Source organism: Rhamphochromis sp. 'chilingali' (assembly GCF_963969265.1).
Source record: "Rhamphochromis sp. 'chilingali' genome assembly, chromosome: 4".
Classification (NCBI taxonomy): domain Eukaryota; kingdom Metazoa; phylum Chordata; class Actinopteri; order Cichliformes; family Cichlidae; genus Rhamphochromis; species Rhamphochromis sp. 'chilingali'.
The window spans coordinates 32,694,434-32,707,660 of record NC_137948.1 but is presented as its reverse complement, the minus strand read 5'-3'; positions in this window follow the sequence as shown (position 1 = coordinate 32,707,660).

Sequence of the window (13,227 nt, the reverse complement as noted above, 5' to 3'; positions counted from 1 at the left end):
CCAAAAAATAAATAAATTGTGGCCACAAAATACTACTTCGTGCCGTCGAAATAGTATAACGTGCCCACGAAATACTTATTTGTGGCCACGAGAAAAAAAGTCACTAAGGGGGATTTTCTGGGACTTCCAGTCATGAGAAGCTTTGCAGCTGTCTTGAATATTTTTTTCACCTGGGAATAAACTTTCTCACTGTAATATGATGAGTTTCAAATTATTTGGAAATAACTAATAACCCTTTAAAGACTGATGGATAGAGGCTGCTAAGATGTCCAGATGTATTTTTAATATATCCTGATATTTAAAATTGTGAAAATGAATGCGGGTGTAATTTCTTTTTCACACAACAGTAAATCTACAACAACTGACTAAACAACTGATGTATTATCACCATTATAGCTGAACTTGTATGTGACTCCTGCTTTTAGTTGTTGCTGTTGTTTGGCTGGAGTCTACACCCCTGGTGTAGACTCCCCCCTGGTGGGGGGACTCCAGGCCTTGAGAGCCGGTGTGCTGCAGGTTTTAGATGTGTCCTTGATCCAAACAGCTGATTTAAATGGCTAATATGGCCTCAATATATCTTGAAGTTCTCCAGAGGCCTGGTAATGAACTAATCATTTGATTCAGATGTGTTAACCCAGAGTGATATCTAAAACCTGCAGGACACTGGGCCTTGAGTTCCCCACCCCTGGTCTACACCAACTCCTGAGGTACACATCTGGCTCTTTAGCAGCTCGGTGCTCATTGGCTCTTTGCTATTCGTGTCATTCTGGTGCTTGGGCCTGAGCAGGTATAATGGTTCAGTAATATAGATAACTGATTGCATATTATTCAATTCTTTTTACATTGTAATTTGATTATCTTTTAAAATAATTTGACCAACTTTAATTTTAAAAAAAAAATACATTTTTTTTTACAGCCATTTACACCAGTTTTTCTTGATCTACTGTTTATGTCTTGTCCAAGTGCTGCTCTGCACACAGCAACATGTGCACACACACACCAGCCAGCAGTCTATGGTGAGAGGTTTGCTGCAGTCAGACAGCTTGATGAAGTGTGTGGAGGCCAAAGAGAAAGAAAACCATTTCCTGGATGGTGATATATGAACAGGAGAGATCAGCAAATTTATAGAGATGCTCGATAGAGACTTGATTATTATCACAGTCTTAATTCCTCTTTTTTTAAAATTTTTTATTCCTATTTATTCTATTTATCCCCTTCGTATATTTTATTTATATTGTCTCTGTATTTATATATATGTGTGTGTAATATTCTGTAACTCTGTAACTTCTGTCGGTGCTGTGCTTTTTTGGAAATCGAATTTCCCAGAGGAACCCACCCGAGGGATTAATAAAGTTCTATCTATCTAGAAGTAAGGGTAATATTTGATATTCCTATTTCTGTAACAATCACACTTATGAAAATACACAAATTTACGATAAAGCACATGTGCTGACCACAGAGTGAAACTTCCCACAAGAATGATGCATGGAATTTTCTATTGATTCTATTGATGTCAGATTAGGGATTGTGGTCAACAGATTTAGTTTCAATTCAAGTACCTAATCGTAGCCTCAGTGATTATATAGGACAAACATGTCTTAGTCAGCTGAGAGTAATTAAAAACATTACATTTACACTGTAACCCATGGCAACCAAGGTTTGAGGTGAGGAGGAAGAGGATGATATTTTATTATGACGCCGGTGGTGTCGTCGCTTTTTATTTCCTTGGGGAACTTCTCGTCTTACAATAAAACAAAGGTATGATCCTTCATATCTTGAGTCCAATGGCACAGACATGAATTTAAATGGCACAACTTCTCTTCTTCTCCACCTTTGGGGTGCAACATATGTATCCGGTCTTCAGCTACAGATGAAATCCGACTAGTCAGAAGGAAGATGTCCGTCTCGGCCACCATATACAAAGGAAACATGCCGGCTTCCACAAACCGGCGCACAAACTTATGTATTTTTAATAGATTGATTGTAAGTTCATGTGAGTGCATCAGTTTGTTGGAAGATGTAACCACTATGTATGTTTATGAGTACAATATCAAGAAGTGGATGACACAGAAACATCAAAAACACAGCTTCACCTGCTGACCTCAGATGAAAGTACGAGTAACTCCTGACACGTTTACATACACAGCTTAACAGGCCTGATTTAATCTGAACATTTCAGAGTTTGTTGAAACAGCAAAGCACAGGTGGACATTTGTACGTGTTACAACAGATAAATCACAGGAATAAAGATTAAAATGAATAGTGGCTCAATATCATTCAGGCTTTATTTTCAGGGTTCTGGGATATAACTCATGCTGTTTCATGATAAAGGAGGATAAAGAACCCTAAATGACCCTGTGTGTTTGTTATACAGTCGACTCCCGGTAGTCGTGGTGATTTGGGACCACAACTGCCGCAAATACTTGAGAACCCCTCTAAAAACGCTTATAACTGCCTATTTTAATAGTTCAAACACCAAATATATCTTAATCTAAAACACTTTATATGATTTCAAAGTCATCTTACAATATTGCCCTTAAAATATTTGGCTTACAGCTACGCGTGAACACTTCTACAACTGTAAGAGTGTTCACGAATACCTGACAGGGGTCGACTGTATTACCATCGGTAATTAGTTGTTACTGTTGCCTGAACAATTATGTCAAGCAATATGTCTGCTGTAAAAGTAGCCTGTTGGTAGCAAAAAAAACATGAATATGCCCGTACGTGTAAGTGTCTCTCTTTGTTACTCCCTCCCGGGATTTACTTTTTTAAAATCAGACTTTAATGACTGCAAATTGTAAACAGAGTACATTCGTGGTTCTGGAGTATATTCTTTACATGGCATCATATGTAGCTGTAACAATTACTGGCATCATTAGAAGACCTTAGATATGCCGGGCATTTCTGTGTTGAAAGGAACATGTGATTGCACCGTGTAAGCTACATGAAAACATCCAGCAGATGGACTGCGTGAGAAGATCCCCATCTATCACAGGGCTGACACAGCTCATAACTCGGCCTTATTCAGAATCACCAGTTAACATTCATTTCATTTCATGTAAAGGAAAGAAATAATTACAAACTATATTGTGCCCTCCGCTTTAATCTCCATTGAGATTATTTTTGGTAGAAGTTTATATTCATAGGTGCGGTGCTGCTACCGGTGACCGTGGGGGCAAAAACCACTCCTCCCTGCTGAGCCGACATCGTGGCTCCAGCGGTAGGATTTAAAGTAGAGGATCCAGAGGATGCAGCTGCTCTGCCCTCTACAGCTGAAAGGACAAAGAAGCAGAGAATCAGTGGTAATGTCTGCACAGAGGCAGACCACAAACAGATTGTCAGTTACAGGTGAGTTTAAGAAACTCTGCATTCACCGCACCTTCAAACTTGCCCTCTAAGTCGTCTGCGATGTTGTTGACATTCATTTTCCTCAGGATCGCGACAGAGACTTTCACAGCCGTCGCTTCACCGTAGCTGTCTATCATACAACTCACAGTGTCCATACGGTCTTGGCCCTCGAGTTTGCTCTTTGGAATTGGTTTGCAGCTGTCCACGATCTTCATGGCGAGGTACCACTTAAAATGTTTATACTCATCATTAGTCAGGTCTTGCAGTTTTTCTAAGAGCAGCTCTGGGACCAGCATGTCTGCTCACTGAACAAACGAGAGAGAGAGAAAATGAGCTCTGTTTCTTTTAAATAAATACTTCTTTCATTCCTTTATGGGCTTAGTTGATCAGAAAATTCATGTCTGTAACTATCTGTCTATTTTAAAGTATATTACACCACATTCAGTTTGTTCAAGATGATCTATAAAACAACAATAAGGCATTTAAGTGTCACTGCCCCCATTATCATAAAAATAATAGGAATACTTAAAAGTGTTGTGCAGTTAACTCCTCGGTTAATGGTTGCTTAGCTTAGAATATTGAACTTTTAAATATTATAAAGAAAAAACATGTGAGTGTAACTTTTCTGGTGTAAATCTTCTGTATTTTTAAGGTTCTGTGAACACAACAGAGACTACTACAATAAGTCCACCAAGAAAATCCTTTGCAAATCTGATGTGTGCATGGAATAAAACATTTATTTATTATGTTGTTGTTTTTAAATATGGTTTTTACTTTCTGCTTTTATTCAAAGGATGTTTTGAAAAAGTCTACGAGGAACCAAAGTTGTACTCAACAGTGTGATCACATTTTTATATGTATGCTATATGCTATCCCCAAACCCTCTGGCTCTCTTCCAGTGTCTCCTCGGTCCTCTCTTCCTCCCGCCAACCAGTTGCATCAGGTGACTTCCCCTCCCTGAACATGGGCTCAAATGAATGTAAATAAACCTGAAGGACTAGTTTAAAACACTGAAGCTAGTCGTGCAGTAGTTTCATTTTTCGTCGCTGTGTTTAGTGGGATCGCAGACAACGAGGAAGTAAATCAGCGTCACCACGTCAGTGAATTAATAGCAGTGCTAATACAACTTCTAAAACCTGCTAATGAACCACATCTGGATCTGGATCATACATCGGTCACTATATGCTCTCAATGTCTGCGTTCGTTCACATCCGATGTAAAGCTGCACACAGACAGAGCGAAAGTAAACAACAAGAAAGTCAAGTTCAAGTCTCCGTCATCCTTTCTAGCTCCTCCTGTTTCCTTTTGTATCGCAGCGCACAGACGTTATTAAACCTCCAAAGATGTGCATTTTAACTTTGGGGAATTTTATGAATCAAAGAACTCACCTCGTCACTGACCCGCCGATATAGCACCAAGCAAAGGATGTAAAGAAAATGGCGCAAACGAGTGCTTTCGGTTTCAAACCCTCTACCGGGAAAGTTCTGCGAAACCTACAGGACTACGTCAGGAGTGACTACTCAACACGTAGTGAACGTATTATGACTTAATGTGTGCACAGCCGTACTTGGTCAAGATACAACTAGTTTATATATAATCCCGTTGTGTTTATACGTCTTATGTCTATAGTCACATAAACGGAACATTTTGTCCTCCTTGTGATTCTGCCGGTAAAAAACAGCTGCTGTACAGATGTGCCTGAGCGACTGAGGGGTTGGCTGGTACATTGTAGTGATGTGTCGGTCACGAACGAAATGGCTCTTAGAGCCGGGTCTTTGATGTGAACGACGCGAGCCGGCTCTTATCACAAGCCCTGGGTTCTTTTTTTCTTTCTCTCGCCCTCTCTCTCCCACTTTTTTTCCGCTTCACTCCGCATGAGCCTTGTGCTTTGCGCTGGGAAGAGGGGGGAGGGGCGGTAGTGTAGTAGTGGCCGGTAATAACCAATCCTCATGAAGAACAGTGCTCTTTAATGAATTCAGCACAGACTAACATCGAAGAGGTAGCAGTGACACACATCAGTTATCAGCTAGCCATCAAACTGTATTCTATCTCTAAACCTTTACCAACTCCGCTTTACTCTTATTTTGCGACACCACCCTCTAGTGGTGCAATATGATATAAACATTACAGAACACAACATCATCTCTCTCTTTATAAAAAGAGTTCACCAAATAGCGTAGTACAGAAATAAAGTAATTCACTGTTTAGCAAACCAAACATACACTGGTGAACTTAAATGTTGCAATAGTTATAACATCAGAATACTACAACTAGAAAAGCTAAATAAGCCTGAAATTGTAAAATAAAAAGAAATTATTCCAGTTTTTCCATTACAATTTTTTCTTAGTGCATTGGTGGCAGGAAATCAGTTCTTCTTAAACCCAAAATAGAACAAGTAATGACATTTCTCTAATGTCCTTTTTCAAGCAACCTATTATGGTACAATATAGTCTTTGTGCCAACGAGGCTTATACTTGACGCGGGGCAGTCTTCTGGCAGTAGGTGAGCCAGTCTGGGTGTGGTGCAACCTAGCAGTGTCAGCGTTCTTTTCAGTCACTGGGCGACAGCGTGCTAGATGAGTGGCATTCCAAATCTTTCCATTACTCAGCAAGAAGGCATTCAAGCCTTTGGCTTTTGTTACTGTTACAGGAGGGGTAAATCTGGGATGTCCTTTAGGGACATGGTGGGGTTTCCTTATCCTCACACTCTCTCCTGGTAGAAAAGAAGGTTTCCGTGCGTGATGCCTACAATCAGTGTAACGTTGCATTTTCAACTGATATTTCTGAACTGAGTGACGTGCAACGTCATCCAGTGGAGACACAGCAGGAGGCAAAGGGAGGACATCCAGTTTAGTACGCATCTTCCTGCCATACAGGAGTTCATAGGGAGAGAGGGAAGTAGTTGCATGCTGCATTGCACGGTAAACTTGAAGCCAATCCAGCACAGTCGCCTTCCATGGTTTTGACTGCTGGATTGCTGTCTGGATACAGGTGTGGAGGGCACGATGAAACCGTTTGATTGCTCCGTTTGCACCTGGGTAGTAGACAGATGTTCTGCTGTGGGAGATGCCTCTATTCTGAAGGAATGAGGTGAACATTGCAGAGGTGAACTGTGTACCATTGTCAGTTACGATGTTCTCTGGGTTGCCATGATGACTAAAGACAGATGAGAGGAACTGAATGACATCATCAGTAGTAGCAGAAGGTGAAAAGGCAAGCTCAGGCCATTTGGAGTAGTAGTCAGTCAATGTTATGACGTATCTACAAGCAGGTATTGCAGTATCAAAAGGCCCAACAATGTCAAGACCAAGTTTTTTCCACGGTCCATCAGGCAGTGGGACGGGTTGGAGAGGAGCAGGATTAGTATGTGCAGTTTTGTCATTGGACTGGCAAAGGAGGCATGAGGTTATGGCAGACTGGACTTGTGAGTCCATTTTTGGCCACCAGTAGAGATCTCGTAGTCTTTGTTTTGTGCGCACAATCCCTTGGTGACTTTCATGTGCCAGCGCAATGAGTTTAGGTCTCACTGAAAGTGGTGCAATGAGCCTTGAGCCTCTGAGAACATAATCACTCAGGGTTGAAAGTTCATTACGGATTTTGTAGTAAGGTGCAAGCGTGACATCAAGTGCTTTGATTGAGGCAGGCCAGCCGCTTTGTATTTGTGAACGCAAAGCAACCAGTTCAGGGCAAGTTGAACAGGCAGAGTCAAAGTCCGCAACTGGAAGAGAGGACATGGCAGCAGAAACTTGGGCTACCATTTCATGATCTGCATCCGATGTAGGATGGGAAGAAACAGGCAGGGGCAGGCGAGAGAGATAGTCAGCTGTATAGTTCTGAGAACCTGGGCGGTAAATAACATCATAGTCAAAACACAGGAGGCGGGCAGACCAGCGGGCGATGCGCATTCCAGCCCTATTAATCCCTTTGGTGCTCAGCAGTGTTGTCAGAGCTTGGTGGTCTGTCCGCAGAGTAAAACGTCGGCCCCACAAATACGTTCTCCATTTCTCTGCAGCCCACACACAAGCATAAGCTTCTTTTTCAATAGTTGAGTACTTTTGTTGTGTTGCAGACAGTATGCGGGGAGCAAACGCCACAGGTTTTTCTGTGCCATCAGGTTGCACTTGAGCAAATACAGCACCAAGCCCATAGTCACTTGCATCAGTAGAGATCACGACACACAAGGCAGGGTCAAACAGTAGCAGTGCAGGACTATTCACCAGGAGTTTTTTACTTCTTCAAAGCTCGCTTGTGCATCTAAAGTCCATGTGAAGGTGTTCTTGTCGTTAGCACAGGCACGCATAGGGGCTACAACAGTTGCAAAGTTTGGCAAGAACTTGGAGTACCATGACACCAAGCCCAGGAAGGATCTCAGAGCAACAGCATCAGATGGGGGAGGGGCTCTCAAAACAGCATCAATATGCTCCTCATCAGGAAGAATGCCATCAGCAGTGACAACATGACCTAGGAAGCGTAGCGATGTCTTCCTAAAATGGCATTTGTTTTCGTTAAGCACAAGTCCAGCATCTTTGAGCTTCTGCAGGACAGTGCTAAGGTTTTGGTCATGCTCAGCTGCACTTTTACTGTAGACAGTAAGGTCATCCAGGTAGTTTTGGACACCTGGGAGGTCTTTAAGGATTTCAGCCATCATTTTCTGAAAAGCTGAGGGGGCAGAGGCCAGTCCATAAGGTACTCTGCAGAATCTGAAGAGTCCATCATGTGTAATGAATGCTGTCAAATCTCTGCTATCTTCATGCAGGGGCAGCTGGTAGTATGCATTTGCAAGATCAATTGTAGAAAACACTTTTGCACCCTGTAAGCTGGCAAACAATTCATCCACATGTGGTAAGGGGAAGCAATCAGTGATCACAGCTTTGTTTGGTTCACGGAGGTCTGCACACAGCCTTATTCCACCAGTTTTCCGTCCTGTCACAACAATTGGGGATACCCATGGTGATGCATCAATCCGTTCAATGACACCAGCTTTGAGTAAACGATCCAGTTCTGCTGAAACTGAAGCCCTCACAGCAAACGGGAGACGTCGCAGCTTCTGACGCACAGGTTTGACTGTTGGGTCAACTTTCACTTTATGCACAAAGGCACGCACACAGCCAATATCTGGGGCAGCAGGGATGAAAGAAGCAGGTGATGGATTTGTAGACATCACAGAAGCAGTAGGATCAGTACATGGAGGTAGAACAGTATTGCCTTCGTGTATGTAACTAGTTGAAGGTCAGGTGGTTTTAGTGGCGTACCACTGAAGTGCTCTTCGTAGATGTGGTTAGGCAGGATAGAAACTGCAGAACCTGTGTCCACAATCAGTTCAATGTCCTTAGCTGATGAGGTAGGTGTTCTCACATTTATGCTGCATTGCAATCCTTTTGATGCATGAGAAGGATCTGTTAAGTAAAGGACTATGAGTTTTGGTAAATGGACTTCCCGTACATCTCTTGTCTTGGATGAGCAGCAGACACGAGCAAAATGTCAAATTTTATGACACAGTTTACAAGTAGCTTTGGCAGCAGGACACTGACGAAAGTTGGCTAAATGACTGTTTGAACCACATCTAAAACAGTTCTTAGATGTTTTTGTTGCATGAGATGGCTTTGCAGGGTGAGCATTGTACTTATGTTTCCTCTGCATGGAGTGCGAGTGAGACTGCACAGCTTGGACTGGGGTACTACTGTCTGCAGCTATGGATTTAGCTTGTTGAACTGCAGATTCCATTTGTGTTGCCAGTGTAACAGCTTTATCTAGAGTCAAATCAGGTTCCAGCAAGAGTCTTTCTCTTATGCTGGGGCTAGACACATGTTCAACTAGCTGATCACGGATCATTTCTTCTGTCCTGTCATCAAACTCACATTTAGAAGCAAGGTCACGCAAGCTCGCCACATACTGGATAACAGTCTCATGTGAAGCTTGTGTTTGCTGTCTGAAAGCATGTCTTTCCACAACAACATTTACCTTGGGTGAAAAGTATTGTTCTAGGGCAGTAACAGCAGAGGCGAAAGTGTCACCTGTGTTTGGCAGTGAGTAGAAAATCCTTTGTCCCTCAGTTCCTAAGCAGTGAAGTAAAGTAGCTCTTCTTCGTGCTTCAGGCCAAGCATTCCCTGTTGCATTGATCACAAGCAAATAATTGTTGAACATCCTGCTTTGCCACATGTTGAATGGCAAAGCAGGATCTCCAGGGCAAGGCAAAAACATCGGCGGCGGATGGACGTTTGCAGCCATGATGACTCAGCAAAAAAACTCAAAGCAGAAAAAAAAAAAACACGCAGGGGTTACTCGTCGCCAAAATGTAGTAGCGGCCGGTAATAAACCAATCCTCATGAAGAACAGTGCTCTTTAATGAATTCAGCACAGACTAACATCGAAGAGGTAGCAGTGACACACATCAGTTATCAGCTAGCCATCTAACTGTTTTCTATCTCTAAACCTTTACCGACTCCGCTTTACTCTTATTTTGCGACACCACCCTCTAGTGGTGCAATATGATATAAACATTACAGAACACAACAGGTAGTTACACACTCAGTAGCACAGGAACAGAGGAGGGAGAGACAGAGAAAGACAGCCAGGGACAACAAGGTCACATTAGAAAGGTATAGTAATCATCCACAACTATTTTCGGTTGCAGATGATAAAGGATTCAGAAAGTTTATTCATGCAGGCCCATATGACAGAGAATATGCATCTTCTTTTTGTTTTCATATTTTAGTTTATATTTAATTGTGTTGTGGTTTGCAGTGTTTTGTGTTGTTTCACTTTAAATTTGTAAAAGGAAAAAGCTGAAAATTTAAATAGTTAAAAGTTGAAATGTGAATATTTGATTTTTGTATTATATGATTTATTTATTATATTTTATGTGGCGTGAATAAATAAAAGTATATTTACGGTGGCCCCTACAGACAAAGCATGTAAAAACTCCAAAACACGTAAAAACTCCAAAACACGTAAAAAAACTCAAAGCACGTACAAAACACAACAGAAGTGCTCCAGGATGCTAGGGCGCAGTGTTGAGCTTTTGTTACCTAGTGGCTACACAAGCCAGCAAGTACCAATGACCGGATTTGGTGTGTGGTAATAACAGGTAAATGAACATTGTTTTTAAATTATTTGAATATATATATGTGAGTGCACAAACAATACACATATGCTTTCAACTGTGTAATTTAAGTGATCTAGGTAACCAGTGGCGGTCCTAGCCTGTTTGGCGCCCCGGGCGAACACTCCCTCTGCCCCCCCCCCCCACACACACACACACACACACACACACACACACACACACGCACACACACACACACACACATATAAAACATAAAACATATTAAGGATTATACATTAACATAAAACTGTTGTCGTAACCATACTGAATTTCGCCATAGAAACACACACACACACACACACACACACACACACACACACACACACACACACACACACACACACACACACACACACACACACACATATAAAGAGAGAGAGAGTATGCATTGTATGCAAACGGCTACCAAACAGCCATCATAATTCGTCATACAATGAGAACAGGACAAATCAACAATTGACAATGACTAATTAATATTAAAATCTGTAACATAATGTATTGTTTGGAGTTTAGTCTGTTACTGTTACTATTTTTACCATTTCTTTTTGGAGCAACTGTAATCCACATTATTTCCTTAGGGATTAATAAAGTATTCTGATCCTGATTCTGATTGTTTCAGGATGACCTGCCATTATCCAATGACACATCTGCTTACCTGTATCTTTTGCTCGTTTCTCCTCCTCTTCTTTTCTCTTTTTTCTAAACTGAGGACCTGATGGCTTTGAACTTTTCTTGTCCATCTTCCATTGGTTTTAATTTTGGACTCCAGTATGAACACAAATCCCCCAACCCGAGGATCACCACAACATAACCTAATAGACCTACACCTTCGTTCACAGATTCACTTTGTCTAGGGTGTATTTCTGGGATTTCACACAACCCAGGATTCAAGTCATGAATACATAAAGGGCTTGGATTTCCATCATTATGAATGAAATGTGCTCTATTTGGAAGCAGCCGCCCCCCCCCCCCTTTCGACGGGTTGTGTGTGAGACTTTAAATCATCAAACTGTAAATTATAAATTGTAAATTGTTATTGATCCCTTTACCCCGAGTCCTAAAGTGTATATTTATTTTCTTACTCTTCTTATATTTATTGTTTGTTTACTTGCACTGCTGTAACTGGAGCCTCATCGTCTCGTCTCTCTATTTACTGGACTGTAGCGGAGATGACAATAAAGTTTACTTTGACTTCAGCAGCGAGCAGGCGCACCGAGGGCTCTTGCGTTTACTTTTCGCGTATAGAATTTCGAAAAAACATCGGTGCAAATTATAAGTCTGTATCATGATGTCTGGTGTTTTCGTGTTTGTTGTTTTGTTTTTATTTTGTTTTATTTTGCGAGTTGGTTATTAGATACTGCTCCAGCTGGTCAGAGAATCCCCCGCCGCCCCGCCCTCTCCTCCCTGTGCCGCAAGCAGCAGGCGCACCTCGCAAACGGAGGGCGCTCTCACTCCCAGCAAATGGGCGATAGAAAACCGATCGGTGCTTATGCCATTCCCAATATGCGCTGGCTGATGTCGGGGCAGCATGAGTACGAGCAATTTTTTATTTTTTATTTTTTTTTGCCGATGCCTGTGATGCCGCCCCCCACCACGATGCCGCCCTGGGCAACCGCCCGTGTCGCCCGTATCAAAAACCGCTACTGTAGGTAGCTCTGTTTTGGAAGTTCAGTTAACGCTAGAAATCTGTTTTGGGGTTTGTACATGCCACCGCATATATTTATATATAAACATATATAAATAAAACCACTACTTACATTAGTAATTCCTTTTGTGCATAATTTTATATTATTGTTAATAATAAATTAATTAAAGCAACAAAACAACCTGAAGAGCCGGTTCGGAGCCGAAAGAGCCGGCTCTTTTTAGTGAGCCGAGCCGAAAGAGCCGGTTCTCTAAAAAGAGCCGGAAATCCCATCACTAGTACATTGTCTGTCACTGCCACAGAGGGCAGGTCACGTCACAGTCTGCTCATTTTGCAGTGGTCAGTTTGTGGAACATGCACAAAGTATTTTATCATTTTCATGGATCGGGCGTGTTGTTGTTGCATAAAAAGATCACACAATAATAATAATAATTATAATAATTATAATAATAATAATGAATTAAAACAGAAAATATAAAAAAATGACAAAATATGATTAGAGACACATCTTCAATAAATAGTATCTGGGTCAAAGTGTGCAAATACTCCACATAGGAAATTATCACAAGACTTTTTTTTTCTTCAGTGAGACTTAAAACATGCATAATAATATTAGCCTATAGCGTTATGTGTTATTTGTGTAAAAACGTCTATTTCTTTATTTTAGTCATTAAATCTGTTATAATACAAGTGTTGTGTCTGCCAGACTCTCTCTCCTTAAGGTACCTTTTCCCCCATTGATGTTCCAGGGATGTACCTTTCATTGGTGTGGATTTAACAGGCATTCTTCACATTTGTGATTTGTGTTTACTGTTATTTTGTGTTGTTGCTGACATCCACCTGGATGATCATAAAGCTTACTACTACCTCTTGTAGCACTTACGTGGAGGTATATAAATCAAATTCAAATTCAAATTCAAATTTTATTTGTCACGTACACAGTCATACACAGTACGATATGTAGTGAAATGCTTGGATATATACACAGTGCTGATGGATAATTACCAAGGTAATGAGTAATTTGGGCTAGTATCAGAAGATTAAGAACGACTCTTAGAGCTCTGGTACATGAATGGCAAAGAAACCAGACAAACACAGTTGTGTGGCTTAAAAGTACTTTAGTGATGTTA